We start from the raw sequence: 20,846 nt of genomic DNA on the forward strand, positions 1-20,846 counted from the left end.
GGATAGATCGAGTTGACATAGATAGGCTTTTTCCATTGAGAGTAGGAGAGATTCAAACAAGAGGACATGAGTTGAGAGTTAAGGGGCAAAAGTTTAGGGGTAACACGAGGGGGAACTTCTTTTCTCAGAGAGTGGTAGCTGTGTGGAATGAGCTTCCAGTGGAAGTGGTAGAGGCAGGTTCAATATTGTAATTTAAAATAAAATTGGATAGGTATATGGATGGACAGGAAAGGAATGGAGAGTTATAGGACCTGTCAAGTTGCCTATCTCCTCATTTAACATACTCCTTAAAAGCTAATACTTGACCAACTTTTGGTCACCTTCCCTCATATCTCCTTATTTGCCCCTGTAAAATTTTGATTGATTTTCCATATAGGGATGACTTTTCACTACACTAAATGCACAACATTTTTATGGTTGATGGAAGAACAGATAAAAGGAGGCACAAGAGCCTGCAGATACTGGAATCTGGATTAACACGCTGAAGTTATACATACCTTGGGAATGTTTGATGAAACAGTGTAGGTTGAACTGCATCTAACCTATGCCCTGGGAGGGTTTGATGGAGTAGTATACAGGAATATAATCTGTATCTAGTCCTTGCTATGACTTCTCTGCAAGTTTTTGATGTGACAGTGAGGATGGAAAATTGCACTGCAGGTTTGTAGTCTGTCTCAGCCTTGTTAGTTTAGTGATGGAGATAAATGACACAATAAAGTTCAAAGTAAATTTATTATCAGAGTACATATATGTCACCATATACAGCCCTAAGATTCATTTTCTTGCGGGCATGCTCAGTAAATCCAAGAAATGTAATATAATCAATGAAAGACCACACCCAACAAGACAAATACCCAGTTTGCAAAAGACAGAAAACTCTGCAAATGCAAAAAAGAAATATTAATAATAAATAAATAAATAAATAAATAAATAAATAAGCAGTAAATATTGAGAACATGAGATGAAGAGTCCTTGAAAGTCACTCCATAGGTTGTGAGAATAGTCCAGGCCTTTTGGCCCATCAAGTCTATGCTAACCCATTTACACTGCTCCTACATTAATCTCATTTTTATTCTGGCAGTTTTATCAATCTGGCCAGATTCTACTACTCACCCACACATTAGGAGAAATTTACAATAACCAATTAACTTACCAACCCACATATCATATAGAAACATGTGGGAGTCAAAGGGAGAACATGTAAACTGCACGTACAGTAGGTAGCACCCTAAATCAGCACTGAACAAGGCTGTCTGCATGCCAGCTTCTTCAGGAGTATTTAATGGGAGGACACAAAAGGAGCATTACAACATATTGAACCTGCGCTTCCCATCCCTTACAAGTGTTTAATGGGACACGATAGAAGAAGATATTGAAATATTGAACCTCTGTTATACCTGCTTTATATCTAATCTGTGCTGTAACCTATGCAATGGGACAATGTAGAAGGAGAATTATGTACGGTATTTTAGAATGTTTGAGGTCTGTACTGTAAACTTCTCACTGCATTGCAACAATATGTTGGAGGATCTCAACGGGTTGAGCAGTATCTGTGGGAGGAAAGAAAATTACCTTGTGTAGGATTTTGACCCAAAATGTCAATAATTTCTTTCCTCTCACAGATGCTGCTCGACTCATGGAGTTTCTTCAGCACATTGTTTGTTGTTCTTGATTCCAGAATCTACATTCTCTGTGCATCTAATTCAATTTTATAGCAGTATAGGAAAATAAAAATGTGCAACATTTTATCTTGCTGTCACTTCCTATTCTGGTTGAGGTTATCTTTAAGCTAATAGCTTGGATAAACTCTAGCATTTATTCCAGTAACAGTGAAGTGAGGTTTTGTGTAGGAGGTGACCTTTTCGTTTCTTAGTACAGTTAGTCTTTGGCAAGGTCACAACTATCGAGTTGTTGTCATTCTGAGTGCTGAGCTGTTGGTCATCGAGCTGTGACATATGACTAGTGGCCAGGAACATCTGTTATGTGGCCCTGGGAGGACAGGATTGTCCTATCACCAACTGATAAAGAAGCTGGATCTGTATTATTTGGATAAAAGTGAGGGGTGATGTTACTGAAACATGCAAAATCCTAAGGGGGTCATGTCAAGGTAGATGTTGAGGTTCTTTCAACTAGTGGGAGAGTCTGAAACAAGGAGACATAGTTACAAGATAAGGGGATGGCGTTGAAAATTAAAACATGTTCAAGGTAATTTTATTATCAAAGTATGTATATGTCACCATATACTACCTTGAGATTCATTTTCTTGCAGGCAATCAAGTAAAACAAAGAAATACAATAGAAATCAAAAACTACACACTAGCAAGGACTGATAAGCAATCAATATGCAGAAAACAAACTGTGCAAATAATAAATATGTAATACTGAGAACTTGAAAGTAAGTCCATAGGTTCAGTTCAGTGGAATCAGTTCAGTGTTGAGGTGAGTGAAGTTACCCATGCTGGTTCAGGAGCATGATAGTTGAAGGGTAATAACTGTTCCTGAACATGGTGGAATGGATACTGCTTTCTTGTGGCATGTAGTGCCACAAGTGCATGTAGTGTTCTTTTGTCTTCATGGTGTAGTTTTTGCCAGGATACTGTCTCACCAGCAGTTGGACCTTCCAGATACAGGTGTATTTTTACTACAATCAATTGAAACAACCTGATTGCACACGGGTTTATTTAGAGATAGGACATCCTAACTAATTATGTGGCTTCTAAAACCAATTGGCTGCACCAGTGATGATTTGATGTGACATATTAAAGAGGGGTGAATACTTAAGCAATCAATTATATTGTGTTTTATATTTGTAATTAATTCAGATCAACTTGTAGAATCTGTTTTCACTATGACACGAAAGAGTCTTTTTCTGCTGATCAGTGTCAAAAAAAAACAAATTAAATCCACTGTGATTCAATGCTGTAAAACAACAAAATATGAAAACTTCGAAAGGGGGAGAATACTTTTTATAGGCACTGTAAGTGCAATTACGAAGAAGGCATGACAGCACCTCTACATTCTTAGGAGTTTGCAAAGATTCGGCATGACATCTAAAACTTTGACAAACTTCTATAGATGTGTAGTGGAGAGTGTATTGACTGGCTGTGTCACAGCGTGGAATGGAAACACCAATGCCCTTGAATGGAAAATCCTACCAAAAGTTGTGGGTATGGCCCAGTCCACCATAGATAAAGCCCTTTCCACTATTGAGCACATCTACACAGAGCATTGTTGCGGCATTAGGAAGCAAGTACAAGAGACTCAGGACTCACACCAGCAGGTTCAGGAACAGTTATTACCCCTCAATCATCAGGCTCCGGAACCAGAGAAGATAACTTCACTCAACTTCAATTGCCCCGTCATTGAAATGTTCCCACAAACTATGAACTCACTTTCAAGAACTAATCATTTCATGTTATCAATTTTATTGCTTATTTATTATTATTTCTTTATTTTTATACTTCCACTGTCTGTCATCTTTACACATTGGGGTTGAACAACCAGTTGGTGTGGTCTTTCATTGATTCTATTATAATTATTATTCTATTATGGATTTATTGAATATGCCTACAGGAAAATGAATCTCAGGGCTGTATATGGCGACATATACGTACTTTGATAATAAATGTACTTTGAACTTCGATCTTGCACCTTGTTGTCTACCTGCACTGCACTTCCTCTGTAACTGTAAAGCTTTGTTATTGTTTTGCCTTGTGCTACCTCAGTTCACAGTGCAATGAATTGATCTATATGAGCAGTATGCAGGATAAGACTTATAATACAAAGAGAATAATAAATCAATTCCAGTTCCAATTTCTCCTTGTGGTGAATTGTGCCACCTGGTGGTACAAATGAATGAATAATTATTACAGCCTTGGTGCTGGGAAACTGAAATGTAAGAAATAGAAAATTAGAATATCTGTGCAGAGAAAGCATCAGGCTTAATATTTTGGCTTTGGCACCTTTCTTCGGGCATTACCAAGCCTAATCAATTGTAGACCAAGTAAATATGGGAAAGAAGGAAGAAATTGAAAGGAAAATCTATGATAGAGTTGAAGGTAGAAATGATTAAAGGAATGATGTTGCAAAGCAAAAACAAGAGGTGATGGACATAGAAAATAACCAATGCTAAATCCAGAGGTATTGTGTTTGTTTAAATTTTAAGTTAACTGCAAGTATTGTGGTAATGATTACCTAAAATAGTTGAGAAGCTAAAAATGGGGTTCAGGATGTGCCTAGTGATATTACTGCTGGCTCTTCTTTCAACCAAGTGACTCAGGTCCAAGTCTCAGGATAGCAAACTGAGTATCAAAGTATAGTTTAACAGTCTGGCAATGCAGGACAAGCTGCACTTCCAGAGATGCTGCCTTTAGAGTGTGATATTGAAGATGGGCAATCATCTCAGCAATGATCACCCACAAATAGTGACAACAATGGCCAGATAATCAGTTTGTAATAATGCATCTCAGAGTAAATATTAACCAGCAGGGCACTCCTGCTCAACATCAACACAACAGCAAAACACTTAATATCCATCTCTGAGATGCAGCCAAGTGCTCAGTTTAATGTTACCTTCCACAGAGTCAGAGTCATACAGCACAGAATTAGGCCTTTTAGACCAAGTGGTCCATGGTGGGTATGTAATGGATTTAAGCAAGTCCCATTTGCCTGCATTTGGCCCATAATGTGAACCTTTCCAATCCATGTACTGTACCCATCCAACTGTCTTATTGGATGGGTAGAGTTCAGTACATTGAAAGTTGTTATTGAACATGCCTTAACCACTTTCTCAAACAGTGGATTCCACATAGATACCACCCGTTGTGTTTTAAAAAAAAGTTTGCCCCTCAAGTCCTTACTAAATTTTTCCCCTCTCACCTTAAATTTATGCCCTGTAGTTCTTGATTGATTAACCATGGAAAACAGACTGAGTGCATTCACCATATCTATACCCCTCAAGATTTTGCACACCTCAGTCTCTCAAGTCCTGGCAGCATCCTTGTAAATCTTTTAGTCACTCTTTCCAGTTTTATAACATCTTTCCTATAACAGATAGACCTTTTGGTATCTATCCATTTCCTATTACAGATAGATGCCAAACACCTTCTTCTCTGCCCTTTCTACCTGTGACTCCACTTTCTGAGAACCATGTACTTAAAATCCCTCTGTTCTACAACATTCTCTGTGGAAGTCCTATCTTGATTTGGTTTTCCAAAATGAAATACCTTGCACTTATCAGAATTAAACTTCATTTGCCTTTCCTTGGCCCACTTACTCAGTTGATGAAGATCCCCAGTGATTTTTGATATTTTTTTTCACTGTCCAGGTGGTGAGTTCTTGGAATGAGCTACTAGAGGAAATGATTGAGACAACTACAATTGAATTGAATTGACTTTATTACTTACATCCTTCATATACATGAGGAGTAAAAAATCTTTACGTTACATCTCAATTTAAATGTGCAATGTGCAATTTATAATAAATAGTATGTACAACAGCACAGTCAATATAACATAGAAGTGCAATTATATCAGTGTGAATTAATCAGTCTGATGGAAGAAGTTGTCTCAGAATGTTAATTGCCATCATTTAAGAGGGAAGGGCTTGGAGGGTTATGAGTCAAGCATGGGTGACTAGGACTAGCAGGGAGAATACTGAGGTCGGCATGGACTAGTTGGGCTGAAGGGCCTATTTCTATTAACACTATGACCTTAAACACCATACAACCTAGTTAGTCCTGTCTGTAAATTTACATAGTGATGCAGAAGTCAGTGCCACCACTCACAGCTCCAGCAACCTGGGTTTTGCCCTGACCCTGGATGTATCTGTGCTTGCACATTACTCAGTGCTCTGGTTCCCTCCTACATTGGGGCAGTCAACTGGTAGGTTAACTTGCCATTGTAAAATGCCCTCTGCTTTAGGTAAGTTATTAAATAATTATGTGCAGATGAGAGGGAATAAGTTGAAGGGAAATAAGAGAGGGATTGGAATGGATGGGAATTCTCTGCCAGGAGCTGCCACAGACAAAATGGCCTCCTTTTGAGCTGTATAACTAAGTAGTTCTGGTCACCGAATTATAGGAAAGATATCAATAAATTAGAGAGAGTGCAGAGATGATTTACTAGGATGTTACCTGGGTTTCAGCACTTAAGTTACAGGGAAAGGTTGAACAAGTTAGGTCTCTATTCATTGGAGTGTAGAAGCTTGAGGGGGATTTGATCGAGGTATTTAAAATTTTGAGAGGGATAGATAGAGTTGACGTGAATAGGCTGTTTCCATTGAGAGTAGGGGAGATTCAAACGAGAGGACATGATTTGAGAGTTAGGGGGCAGAAGTTTAAGGGAAACACGAGGGGGTATTTCTTTACTCAGAGAGTGATAGCTGTGTGGAATGAGCTTCCTGTAGAAGTAGTAGAGGCCAGTTCAGTTGTGTCATTTAAGGTAAAATTGGATAGGTATATGGACAGGAAAGGAGTGGAGGGTTATGGGCTGAGTGCGGGTAGGTGGGACTAGGTGAGATTAAGGGTTCGGCACGGACTAGGAGGGCCGAGATGGCCTGTTTCCGTGCTGTGATTGTTATATGGTTATGTAATAGATACGTGACATCAGGAGCTGGTCTCTTCATCAAAGTCAGGAATGGGGACTATGTCTTCAGTGATGTAATGGCATCACGTGAATGGTGACAGGAGAAGCCCTGCCAGCTGCCAAATCTTTCAAAGTAGTCTGAATAGTTTGAATAGACTATTCAAATGATTAAAATTTTAAAATAAAGAAGTCTTCCACAAAATGTCATAAATATTTTAAAACACCGAGACAATTAAGTGCAAACTAAACATAGTTTCTTGAAATTGATTTGGTTATCACACATTTCCTTGTACAAATCATTCACAAAAATGATCTCCTCAGGGTTAGATAGCCATCGCTTTGAGAGAAATGACACTCATCAGGAAACTGAACATTAAGCATTGTTTACAATAGTTTGTTTAATGTTTACCTGATGGCAGCGATGCATCAAATGATGTTAATATTCAAGCAATGTTTATTTTTGCCCTTGTTGGCACAGATTGGAGTAATTAGATGCAACCTGCCATCACTGATGAATAATCAGTGTTTCATCAGGAGTACTGTACTAATTTGCTATATTTTTTTGCTAATTGAAGGACTACTGCTTATGTTGCAAGACCTAACAACCATCCCCGGGACTGACTCATCCAGCTCAATCATCTTCGAAAGTCTGCTGGGTCTGCTTAAAATAAGGTGAATGCTTTCTCCGCCACTTAGAGATTGTATGGATGCTTCAATTTCTTGAATCAATTTGTATTTAATTGTCTCAGTGTTGATTGCACTGGCAATACTCCTCTATTGGAGACATCCCTTTTGACCAAGAATGCCCTTTCAGAATGGATTAGTGTCCTTGGGGTAGGAGGCAGAGACATCTGTTGAGTCTCTCCTTCCAGAGCCTTGTTGGAGAAACAGGCCTTACCTGGAATTTGATAAGCCTTTATTCACAGACTCTGCATTTTCTTGACTGCCAGCATATAGATAATTGTAATGTTGTGGAAAGAACTTCAGCTGAGTTCTTGGCCCTGGTCTTCTCCGTCCATGGATTTCAAGATCATGTTCACTTTCTCACCAGATCTTCCCATGTGACAGTAGTAGATCATTGTTATGAAAATTGGTGGTTTTGTTGATAGTGAGGAGGGGAGACTTAGGCTATGATATTTATCTGCTGGTAATCTGGATAGAGCACTGGCAGGTGGAATTCAATTCTGATAGTTTTGACATGATGCACTTTAGAAGGTCTAATAAGGGTCCTCATCATCATTATGTGCCATGTCGTATGATGTGGGTGATCATGGTCTATGACCATAAATGCTCTTGGCAAATTCTACAGAAGTGGTTTTCCATTGCCTTCTGGGCAGTGTCTTTACAAGACAGGTGACTCCAGCGATTATCAATACTCTTCAGAGATTGTCTGCCTGGCATCAGTGATCGCATAACCAGCACATGATATGCACCAACTGCTCATACGACCATCCACCACCTGCTCCCATAGCTTCACTTGATCCTGATCGAGAGGCTAAGCAAGTGCTACACCTTGCCCAAGGTTGACCTGCAGGCTAGCAGAGGGAAGGAGCACCTTACACCTCCTTTGGTAGAAATGTATCTCCACCGCACCACCCAGCTAATATGGGTAGAACATTTATGAATGGTAGAGCCTGAGAGATTATTAAGGAATAAGGGGACCGTGGTGTACAGGTCCAAAGTTCCCTGAAGGTGGCAGCAAAGGTAGCTATCAAAATCAGAATAAGGTTTATTATTATTGATATAAGTTCTGAAGTTTGTTGTTCTGAGTGCAAGACATTAGAAAATTACTGTAAGTTACAAAATAAATAAATAGTGCAAGGGATAAATAGCAAGGTAGTGTTCATGTTTTTATGGACCAATCAGAAATCTGATGGAGAAGAGGAAGAATCTGTCCTTATAACATGGAGTGTGGGGCTTCAGGAAGGCTACCAAGATGCTGCCTTCATTAGCTGGGTTGAGACTATAAGATCAGAGAGGTCAAGGTGCAACTTCATACAATATTGGTAGACCACTGCTGGAGTACTGTGTACAGTTCTGATCACAATACTATTGTTAACAGGATTGTACTGGAGATGATGCAGAGGAGATTTATCTATCTGTTGCCTGGGAGGATAGACTGGATTTGTTTTCATTGGAGCAAAGGAGGCTGAAGGGGAACTTGCAGAGATGTACAGAATTATGAGAGGCATAGATAGTGTAGACAGTAAGAATTTTCTCCCATGGCAGAGAAGTCTGACCAGAGGACATAGGTTTAAGGTCATGAGTAAAAGAATTGGAGACCATGCGATCTGGAACACATTGCCTAATAATGTGATGGATAGATATACTTCCACAAGATTAAAGAATCATTTTGGTGGACACTTGAATCACCAAGGGATAGTAGACACTATGAATTCAGTGAGAAACAAGGAATTTATGACATTGATACATTATCCATGGCTAAATAAGAGAGATAAAGATGGTATCAAATTGAATGATTTGATGCCATCAATTCAAGTATGTATTCCGTGGATTAGTGGTAAACCAGAGGATTAAGATCTTTTTTAGAAACCAGCAAAGGAGACAATAGAGTTTCAGAATAAACTAGCAAGTAACATAAAATGAAATGGTAAAAGCTATATAAATAATAAGGTAGAAAGTAGTTACAGTTAAATATTAGCTCCTTAGACAACAAGACAGGGTAGTAATGGAAAAACAAGAAAGGACAGAGATGCTGAACCATTGCTTTGGATTAGACCATAAGACCATAAAACATAGGAGCAGAATTAGGCCATTTTACCCATTGAATTAGCTTTGCCATTCAATCATGGCTGATCATTCCCCACCTCCCCCACCCCTTAGCCCAACTACTCGGTCTTTTCCTTGTAACATTTGATGCTGTGGCCAATCAAGATTTTATCAATCTCCACCTTAAATACACCCAGTGACCTGGCCTCCGCAGTTACCTGTGGTAACAAATTCATCACCTTCTGGCTAAAGAAATGTATCCACATCTCCCTTGTAAATGGACACCCCTCTATCCTAAGGCTGTGCCCTCACCATGGGAAGCATCCTTTCCACATTTACTCTGTCTGGTTTCAACATTCGAAAGGTTTCAATGAGATTCCCCCCCACCATCCTTCTAAGTTCCAGCGAGTACAGACTCAGAGCCATCAAATGTTCCTCATACATTAACCCTTGGATTTCCGGGATCACTCTCATGAACCTCCTCTGGACCCTCTCCAATGCCAGCACATCTTTTCTTAGATAAGGAGCCCAAAACTATTCGTAAGCAGCCTCGTTCATGGCACTTTGTCAAAGGCCTTCTGAACGTCCAAGTATACAACATCCACTGCATCACCTTTATCAATCCAACTTGTAATCTCCTCAAAGAATTCCAACAGGTTTGTCAGGCAAGATTTTCCATTAAAGAAACCATATTGATATTGTCCTATCTTGTCCTGTGTCACCAAGTACTCCATAACCTCATCCCTAAAAATTGACTCCAACATCTTCCCAACCACTGAGGTCAGGATAACTAGTCTATAGTTTCCTTTAACCTGCCTCCCTCCTTTCTTAAAGAGTGGAGTGACATTTGCAATTTTCCAGTCCTCTGGAACCAGTGATTCTTAAAAGATCATTACAAATACCTCCTCAATCTCTATCGCTACCTCTTTCAGAACCCTAGGGTGCAGTTCACCTCGTCCGGGTGACTTATGTACCTTCAGGTCTTTCAGCTTTTGGAGCACTTTCTCCCTTGTCATAGCGACTGCACTGACTTCTCTTCCCTCAACACCTGGCACACTGCTAGTGTCTTCCACAGTGAAAACTGCTGCAAAATGCTCATTTAGTTCATCTACCATCTCCTTGTCCCCCGTTATTATTTCTCTGGTCTCATTTTCTAGCGGTCCTATATCCACTCTCATATCTCTTTTATTTTTTTATACTTAAAATAGCTTTTTCTAATCACCTTGATATTGTTTGTTAGCTTGCTTTCATATTTCATCTTTTCCTTCCTAATAATTCCTTTAGTTGCTTTCTAGAGGTTTTTAAAAGCTTCCCAATCTTCTATCTTCCTGCTAATTTTTGCTTTGTTGTGTGCCCTCTCTTGCTTTGACTTTACATTAGCTTTGACTGCCCTTGTCAGCCACAGTTGTACTATTTTGCTATTTAGATATTCCTTTGTTTTTGGAATACATCTATCCTGCACCTTCCTCACTTTTCCCAGAAACTCACGCCATTGCTGCTCTGCTGTCATCCCTTCCAGCATCTCCTCTCTCATACCACTGTAATTTCCTTACATCCACTGAAATACTGCTCCATCAGACTTTGCTTTCTCCCTATCAAATTTTAAATTAGACCTCACAGTGGAAGGCTGGTAGAGTATTCTAACGATAGTAGGTAATCAAAGGGCTACAGGGAGAGAGAAACATAAAGCAATCTCCATCACTAGATAAGGATTGCTACACAAATTCAGGAGGCTGGCTCCTGGCTGCAATGTTAATGATGCACTAGTTGTAATGTACTAAAATTCACTGGAGATGTCCCACAATTGTAAAATCACAAATGTATTGCCAATATTCAAGAAAGGAGGGAGGTAGAAAGCAAGAAACTTTAGGCCAGTTAGCCTGCTGTCTGTCATTGAGAAGATGTTAAGATCTGTTGTTTAGCAGGTGATGGCAGAACACTAAGAAAACCATGACATTAGGCAGTGTCAACATGGTTTAACGAAAGGAAATATGTGTTTGACACAAATTTGCTTTGAATTCTTGATGTAATCAACAGGGCGGATTAAGGGGAAAAAACAGTAGATTTCTAGAATGCACTTTATAAGGTGCCACATAAAAGGCATAAGTTACCAACTTTGAAAAGAAAATAGAAAACACAAATGATTATTTAAGTAGAGTGACTTAACAAAATGTTATAGTAAGAGGTAATCTAGAGTTTCTGATGTATGATGCTTAAAGGATGAGAAGACTAATGGAAGGTTAGTTGGTCCTTATTGCAAGGGGCATGGGATATAAAAGTTGAGAAGTATTGATGCATCCAAATAGGACACCAATGAGTCTCCACTGGACCGTTTACAGTTTTGATCTCCGTATTTAAGGAAGGGCACAGTTGCACAGGAGTCAGTGCAAGGCATCACCCATTTAAGACAGAGATGAAAAGGGATCCCTTTCCTCAGACACATTGGAATTCTGTACCCCAGAGGACTGTGGAATCAATTGAATACATACAGGCAGAAATCGACAGACATGCGAACTGCAAAGGAGTCAACTGATATAGGGAAAAAGAGAAAGTGGTGTTAGAATGTAGAATACAGTCTAGTACAGGAACAGACCCTTCAGCCCACAATGTCTAGCGAACATGATGCCAATTTAAACTAAATCTCTTCTGCCTGCACAAGATACATATACCCCCATTCTTCGCATTTTTATGTGTCCAACAGCCTCTTAAGTACCCATATCATATTGGCTTCCACCAATACACCTGGCAGCCCACCCCAAGTAATCAAACCAAGTTTAATTATCATTCAACCATACATAGTGAGAGAAAAAAAACATAGTCATGCAAGAAAACACATATGTAGTCCAAGACCCTGAGCAACACATCCCACAAATTGGTGATGCCGTTACCGACAATCCAGCCTGTCATTCCACTGGTCGAACACTGGAGGGCAGCACTAAAGGGAGAGGCCAGCCGCCAACTACTCTCTGTGTAAAAAAAACTTGCCCTGTACATCTCCTTCAAATTTTCATAAAAACAATTTTTCCACAGATGACTCCTTCCCCTTCCTTTTCAGTCCTAATAAAGAGTCTTGGCCCAAACTGTCAACTGTTTATTCCTTTCCATAGAAGCTGCCTGGTCTGCCGAGTTCCTCCAGCATTTTGTGTGTGTTACTCCTTTAAACTGTCACCCCCCTCACCTTAAATGCATGTCCCCTAGTACTTTGAATTTCTACCCTGGGAGAAAGATTCTGACTGCCTACCCTACCTATGCCAGCCGTGTTGAGATTGAATGGTAGAGCGGACATAGGAGCTGATTGACCCACTCCCTCAGATTTTAATGTTCTTTGAGGTTTCCACTCTTCCTTGCAGCATCTGTTTTCTCTTGGTGGATGGTATGGCCGTTGCTGGTGTTAAGCTGCCATGTGTAGTGTGCATTTTAGAGCTGACACTTTTCTTACATCAATGCAGATAATGGTTGGAAGCTGCTTTGAACTGAGTGTGGCTCGACAGGGACCTGCTGAGGTACTGTTGTAGTGAATGGGCTGGATGTAAACAATCCAAGCTACATCAGAAAAACTTCCTTTTCAGCAATATCCTGGCTTTTATTTGGAAGGAAACTAAATGAGGTTTAGGACTACACATAGCACAGCCCATCAAGCAAGGAGTGAAATCCAATTTCTGGGCATTGTCACAAACTTGCCCCCCTGCGGTTAAATCAGTGGAAGCAGTGATCTGGTGTAGATGCCCATTGTATTCCCCACAGTAGGCGGAATGGATTGTTTCCTCTGTCCACTCCTCCATCATACACTTGGCAGGCCAATTTAAGGTCACAGCTGGACAACCCAACATGTAGTTCTGGATTTTGGAATACACATGTAACCCCTTGGGTCGCCTCAGGCTCGCTCAGCTCATTCCCGTCTAGGGGGAGCAGCCTTCGGCCCCGCCAAACTGGGTACTCAGCTTGTGTGGATGCTGTGTGAAGTCCCCGCCTCGCCAAAGAACAAACAGGACACAATATGTGATTAAATGATTCCGGTTTATAAAGATTACTATAACTGATTAATAACCATACAGTATATATGAAGGAAACGAAAATAAAGAAAAGGCGCCAAACTTACCAAAGTCCAAACCACTTCATGCACAACCGTTGGAGCTCAATTACTGAAGTCTTCTGGCCACCATTCGATCCCCTCCGAACTCCTCGACTCGCAGCTCAGAACCACCTGAAGTGGTCAACCAAGCACATCTATCTTCGTCTCCTCTCCTCGGAGTACCTCCTGGCCTCAGACCCCCGCTTGGGGTCCATTCCTCGCCCAGTTTACAGCATCACATCCTCTCTCTCTCACCCCCTCGCGCCAATCTCCCCAAAAGCCCGCCAACAATAGCTCACAGACTCAGAAGAAAGAACAACATTAATCCCAATTGGTTTACAAAGGAATACAATTCTCGTTATCAGTAAATTTTAACCCAAACAAGCTTCCAGCACTCTCTCGCAACAAAGAAGCATTCCTACTTTCAACAAGACAAAGAAGCCATTTTGATTACATACACAGTAACAAAGAAAAAGAAGAAACCCCCCTTTACACACATTCGTGGGTTATGCTGGGTTATGGACTGTAGTTTCGATGGACTCTAGATCGAGGTCTCCTTGGGGGCTTTTGCTATTGCTTGCATGGTGGGGGGGGGTGGGTGTTGGCGCTTCTGCCGGTGCAGGTGGGAGGAGGGGGAGGGAAGGGTCAATGCTTCTGCTGCTACTTGTGCGTGGGGGGGGGGGGCTTCAGGGTTCTGATATTACCATCATTCATTCTTTGGGCTTTAATGTTTCGTGGGTATCTCTGCACTTCAGGTTGTATATGGTATACATTATTATTAAATGGAGCCATTTGAACCATTTGAAATGCGGAGTATTGTGACAGCTACATAGTTCTTGCAGAACCAGGTCATTGACTAAAAATAGTGGACGCTGCTTTGTGGGATTTCGATAGCACTGCTCTGTGGCACGATCTTATATGTCAAGGGGTGGGGAGAAAATTGTCATGGTGCCCTCGCAGCAGCCGTGTGACACACCGAGCTCAAACAATTGACAGTGGTTATTGTAAGACAACAATTATCATCAAAAATATTTGCTAAGACTTGGGAAGCAAGAAGTAGAGCGCACAAATTTGATGTGGGAGGGGAAAAATTTTAAAGGGACCAGAGAAGTAACCTCTCCACACAGAGGACGGTACTTATCTCGAAAGTGATTGAGGCAGGTTGTTCAATATATGTAGTACCCTCTGTGCAAAGAAGTGGCCCCCCGGTCCTTTTTATCTAGTCCATACCACGCAATTATTCTGCCAAGTCCCATCAACCTGCACCTGGACCTTAGACCTCCATATGCCTCCCATCCATCTATCTATCTAAATTTCTCTTAAGTATTGAAATTGACCTCATACTCACCACTTCCACTGGCAGCTCATTCCACACGGGCACCAGCATCTGAGTGAATGAGTTCCCCCTCTTGTTCCCTTTAAATATTTCACCTTTCACCCATGACCTCTAGCTCTAGTCTCACCCAACATCACTGGAAAAAGCCACCTTGCATTTACCCTATCATAATTTTGTACACCTCTATCAAATCTCCCCTTATTCTCCTATGTTCGGAGTAAAGTCCTAACCTATTTAATCTTTCCCTACAACTCAGGTTCTCAAGACCCAGCAACATTCTTGAAAATTTTCTCTTTTTTCTTTCAATCTTATTGATATCTTTCCTGTAGGTAGGTGACTAGCACTGCACACAATAGTCCAAATCAGGCCTCACCAAGATCTTATATAACTTCTACAACCTCAACTTTTAAATCAATATTTAAAAGACATTTAGACAGCTATATAAATGGGAAAAGTTTAGAGAAATATGCATCAAACATGGGTAAATGGGTCCTAATTAAGGGTCTCGGCTCAAAACGTCCACTGTTTACTCCTTTCCATAGATGCTGCTTGGCGTGCTGTTTCTCCAACATTTTTTGTGTGTAACTTGGATGTCCAGCATCTGCAGATATTTTCTTGTTTTATGGGTATGTAACTCTCGCTTTGGCTAGCGGCTTAATATAGGGGATGATAGCCCCCCCAGCCTGTTCAAACTTAAGGAATCTCGTTAGTGTGGATGCTGCGCGATGTGTTCCCCATTACAAATCAGTACCACGGAATAACAAACAGTACACAATGTGCGATTAAACGATTGTGCTTTATAATTCTTAATTTGACTATGTGATTAGTAAAGAAAACAAAACAGAAAAAGGGCCCATTCTTATGAAACAGCCTAATGCGCAATGCTGGAGCTCAGTGACAATGTCGTTCATCCACCATCAACCTCCATTACCTCAGAAACCATCACCTCAGCAGTGGAACATTACAGAGAAGCCATTACATTAGCAGTGAAACCTTACAGTGTGTTTCAGGTAAATGGGACTAGCTTAGGCAAGGATCTTGGACAGCAGGGATGGTTTGGGCTGAAAGGTCTGTTTCCATCCTGTATGACTCTGTGGCTAGGATTTACAGCCTGGGATCCTTGTAGCAAAGTCCTGCAGGTCAGCTGAGTCTCTGATGCTGTAAAACCTCATATGGCTACAGGCTAACAGGCAAAACCCATGGAAAAGAGCTCTCATAGATAGCGGGGTCAAGGGATATGGGGAGAGGGCAGGAACGGGGTACTGATTGTGTATGATCAGCCAGGATCACAGTGAATGGCGGTGCTGGCTAGAAGGGCCAAATGGCCTACTCCTGCACCTACTGTCTATTGTCTATTGTCTATTATTGAAAACTAGCTGGCTCGGCCACACCTTCTATGATTTTTTTCTTATCCTGGAATAAGCTGTGCTTGCATTTAGAATTCAGGATATGATGGCCAATATTTATTTCTCCTCAAATAAAACAGTTAAACTGAACTTTTTCCTTTAATTTAATTGTTTTTCAGGAATTGGGTGTCACTGGCATTTACTGCCTGTTCTTAACTACCCTTCCACTAGGCCACTTGTGATGCTATTTCAGAGGATATTTAAGAGTCAGCCAGATTAACAGGACTAGAATGATATAGGACCAGATCAAGTTAGGAAAGCAGATGTGCTTCCCTGATGAAACCTAGTGAACCAGATGAGCTTTTTAAACAATCCAGTAGTTTTGTAGTTACAGTTGCATATACCTAGTAAATGCAAAAGATTCGGCAGATGCTGGAAATCCAGAGCAACACACATACAATGCTGGAGGAATTCAACAGGTCAGTCAGCATCTATAGAGGGGAATAAGCAGTCAACATTTCAGACCAAGACCACAAAGGGTCTGATGAAATGTTCTGATGAAGGGTCTCAGCTTGAAACGACGACTGTTTATTCTCCTCCATAGATGGTGTATTTAACTAGTAAAACTAGTATTTTTGTTTAAATTCCAGACTATTCATTAAGCTGCCATGTTGGAATTCAAACTGGATCACTACAGTATTGTGGTGAACTACATATACCTGTCTGGACACGCCCCCTGCTGACTGCTCCTGTGGCTCCTCCCACAGACCCCGGTATAAAGGCGATTGGGGCCTGAGCCCTGCCCTCAGTCTCCAGGATGTAGCATGGTGGTCAATTGCTGCTTGTTCTTTCTTCCATTCAATAAAAGCCGATATCTCGCCTCACGTCTCAGAGAGTTATTGATGGTGCATCAAATATGTTACTCAATAACCTAATAGTTACATCACCACTATACCCATTATTTGTGGGAGCTTGCAGAGTGCAAATTGTTTTCTGTGTTTCCTACATTGTACCTTTGACTTTAACGTGTCAGGGCATGCTGAGGTTCAGAGCTATGTTTTTTATAGTACAAAGTAAGGTTCCACATGCTTCTGTTCAGCTTCACTGGAACAGTGTGGGAGGTGAGGAATAGAGAGGTCACAGTAGGAGAGGGATGGAGATTTGACAAACATCCGAGAGCTGATGCGTGTGTTCAGCTAATTGTTCACCCAGTGTTTGCACTTCTCATTGAAGAGGAGACAGGATTGTGAGCAGTGAATACAATATGCAGTATGAAATGGAAAGAAGGAAACCACTCTTTGCATTGTTTGGGACCCAAAATGATGGGAAGGATAAAGGTAAAAGAGCATCCTCTGCATCTTCAGCAAAGGTAGAGCACAGAATAAAAAACAGAACAGTAGAGCTACAGGTCCTTTGACCCACAAAGTCTGTACCAAACAACGCCATCTTAAACTAAATCACTTATACCTTCACATGGTCCCTGTCCCTCCATTTTCCTTTCTCCATCTAAAACTACCTCAAATGCCATTATCATCTCTCTTTCTACCACTACCCTGACAGCCCATTGCAGATAGCTACCACTGTGTAAAAAAATTCCCCCATGCATCTCCTGTCTACTTTATCTATGCTTCTCATATTGATAAATTTCTCTGCTCAGCCTCTGATGCTTCCCAACCTGGAATCCACAGATCCTCGGTTAATGGCATAAAAAAAGGTTGGAAGCTCCTGCTCTAGAGGAAAATAAGAAAAAGGAGCAAGGCCCTACGCTGCTTCACCATTCAATAAAAGCATGATCGTGGCCTCAACTTCACTTTCTGTTGTCCAAAACCTTAGTCCTCTCTGTATTCCCTGTTGGTCTTGAATACAATAATCCAGTCCCTACTACTCACTGTATTAGAAAATTCTGAAAATCAACAATTCAGTGCAAGAAGAGTTCACTTTAATATGATTTTTAATGTGAAACCATGCCCCTTTTCTGGATTCCATCATAAAGGGAAACATGCTCTTGGGATTGACTTGTATCTCATAGAATGATAGTCTCCTTGGAATGCTGAAATGGGATAAGAGGGAAAAACAAATTGATGGCATCATTTTGGAAATTATCAAAGCATGTTTTCAATTCAAACCAAAAATTCACAAATAACATTGCAAACAATGGTAATTTTGAAGAATATGTTATTGATAATAATATTGTGTATGTTCATGGTCTTCTGCTGCTGTAGCCCATCCACTTCAAAGTTTGACATGTGTGTATTCAGAAATGCTCTTCTGCACACCACTGTTCTAAGGTGTGGTTATTTGCATTACTGTTGTCTTCCTGTCAGTTTAAACCAGTTTGGCCATTCTCCTCTGAACTCACTCATTAACAAGGTATTTTCATCCACAAAATTGCTGCTCACTGGATGTTTTTGTTATTTCTCATACCATTCACTGTAAACTCTAGAATCTGTCATGTGTGAAAATCCCAGGAGATCAGCAGTTTCTGAGATACGCAAACCACCCCATATGGCACCAACAATCATTCCACGGTCAAAGTCACTTAGATCACATTTCTTCCCCATTCTGATGTTTGGTCTGAACAACAACTGAATCTCTTGACCATGTCTGCATACTTTTATGCATTGAGTTGCTGCCACATGATTGGCTGATTAGATATTTGCATTAACGAGCAGGTGTAATGGTGTACCTGATAGAGTGGCCACTGAGTGTATAAAAAATTAGCAAATTAAGATCACAGTTTCAGATGGCTTATAAGTAAGATTTAATATTTAGCTTTTCTATTTTCCACAAGGAACATATTTGCAATTGCTCATAAATATTATAAATATGAAATGAGGTTCAATTGGCTCTTACTGTATTGAGATGGAAATTACATCTGTACTGAATGCTTTAATGTTTCTTGGCAGCAATCAAAGTAATGTATAATTCTTCAAGGAATAATAAATCTAAAGGACACCCCAGGTTACAATTGATATAATTTATAGAGAATGCCTTGGCAATTGATATTAACCATGTGTGTGTTGCGGCCATCAGTAGAGAAACTAATGGATGATCTTTACCACTATTGCATTGTACAAAACATTGATCATCATTCCACCCCAGAGTTTAGCTCTGGAGTGCCCACCTGTACAGGTGACAGATATAGGCCTAACTCCAATGTAAGATTGTGTTTTATGCTTCAAGGACCAAATGTGGAGGTGAGAGATGTAGCCAAACTTTGCAACAATATGCAGAGACGTGCATTGTCGTCACTTGCACAAGAGTGTGCATGTCTTTGTAATTTATTGGTTTTGTCTGTGCCTGCAGCTTTGGGAGTTTCCCAACATTCTGATCAAAGAATGCTCCAAAATTCTCTGTTGATGACAATGCTGTATTTAGCCAAATGGAAGTGTTAAAGTATACCCAGAGCCTTCATTCACTGTGGTTTTGGCAAGTTTCAGAGAATATTGCTGCTCAGACAAAGACTGCTCAACCTATTCCATATCAGTCCCAGAAGCATCAGCAATGGATGTAGGACATCTACTCAACATCCCCATACCCTCTGAAGCTTCCATCAATCACTCTCATGCTTTGAAGTCTGATTCATTTTTGACCCTTACCAGTCTTATTTAGCATTGGCTATCATTGTAATTGATAGGCAATGTTTTGTATGAAGTAACAGCAGTAGCTGTTGCTTTTGCCCATGGCCTCCCTACTGCCACTGTAGGTTGGTGCTCGGTTCAGCAATTGACATCCCCCTTGGGGTGTACACCTGTATGTCTGGTAAGTATGAGAATACTTGTACTGTTGCTACACACACAAAACGCTGGAGGAACTCAGCAGGCCAGGCAGCATCCATGGAAAAAAGTATAGTTGACATTTTGGGCCGAGATCCTTCAGCAGGACTGGGAGAAAATGATGAAGAGTCAGGATGGTGGGGGGCGGGGGGCGGTAGTGGAGGGAGAAACAAAAGGTGATAAGGTAAAACCAGGAGTGGGGAGGGGTGAAGTAAAGAGCTGGGAAGTTGATTGGCGAAAGAGATACCGGGCTGGAGAAGGGGGAGTCTGATAGGAGAGGACAGAAGGCCATGGGAGAAAGAAAAAGAGGGGAAGAGCACCAGATGGAAGCGATGGGGAGGCAAGGAGATAAGGTGAGAGAGGGAAAAGGGGATGGGGAATGGTGAAGTGGGGGGGGGGGGCATTAACAGAAGTTAGAGAAATCAATGTTCATGCCATCAGGTTGGAGGCTACCCAGACAGAATATAAGGTGTTGCTCCTCCAACCTGAGTGTGGCCTCATCACGACAGTAGAGGAGGCCATGGATGGACATATCACAATGGGAAGGGGAAGTGGAATTAAAATGGGTGCCCAATGGGAGATCCCGCTTTTTCTGGCAGAAAGGAGAGTAGATGCTCGGCGAAGCAGTCTCCCAATCTACGTCGGGATTGGAGACGTAGAGACCACACCAAGAACACCGAACACAGTAAATGACCCCAACAGGCTCACAGGTGAAGCATCGTCTCACCTGGAAGGACGGTTTGGGGCCCTGAATGGTAGCGAGGGAGGAGGTGTGGTGGCACTTATCCTTGCAAGTGGAACAAGTGCTACACCTGGCCCTACACCTCCTCCCTCACTACCATTCAGGGTCCCAAACAGTCCTTCCCGATGAGGCAACTCTTCACCTTTGAGTATTTTAAGGTCGTTTACTGTGTCCGGTGCTCCCAGTGTGGCCTCCTGTATATCGGTGAGACCCCATGTACATTGGAAGACTGCTTCACTGAGCACTTACTCTCAGTCTGC

General features: G+C 41.1%; 1 long non-coding RNA gene across 1 annotated transcript in view; it reads left to right on the forward strand.

Moving 5' to 3' along the window:
- LOC132385283 (uncharacterized) overlaps nucleotides 1–16,878 on the forward strand; it is a 50,133-nt gene extending 33,255 nt beyond the window's left edge. Inside the window, exons 2-3 of the long non-coding RNA XR_009509134.1 lie at nucleotides 7,160–7,256; nucleotides 16,719–16,878. This is a non-coding gene — a long non-coding RNA (uncharacterized LOC132385283). The remainder of the gene's footprint in view (nucleotides 1–7,159; nucleotides 7,257–16,718) is intronic.
- Nucleotides 16,879–20,846: the final 3,968 nt, after the last annotated feature.

The sequence above is a fragment of the Hypanus sabinus genome, chromosome X2 (genome assembly GCF_030144855.1).
Source record: "Hypanus sabinus isolate sHypSab1 chromosome X2, sHypSab1.hap1, whole genome shotgun sequence".
NCBI classification, from domain to species: domain Eukaryota; kingdom Metazoa; phylum Chordata; class Chondrichthyes; order Myliobatiformes; family Dasyatidae; genus Hypanus; species Hypanus sabinus.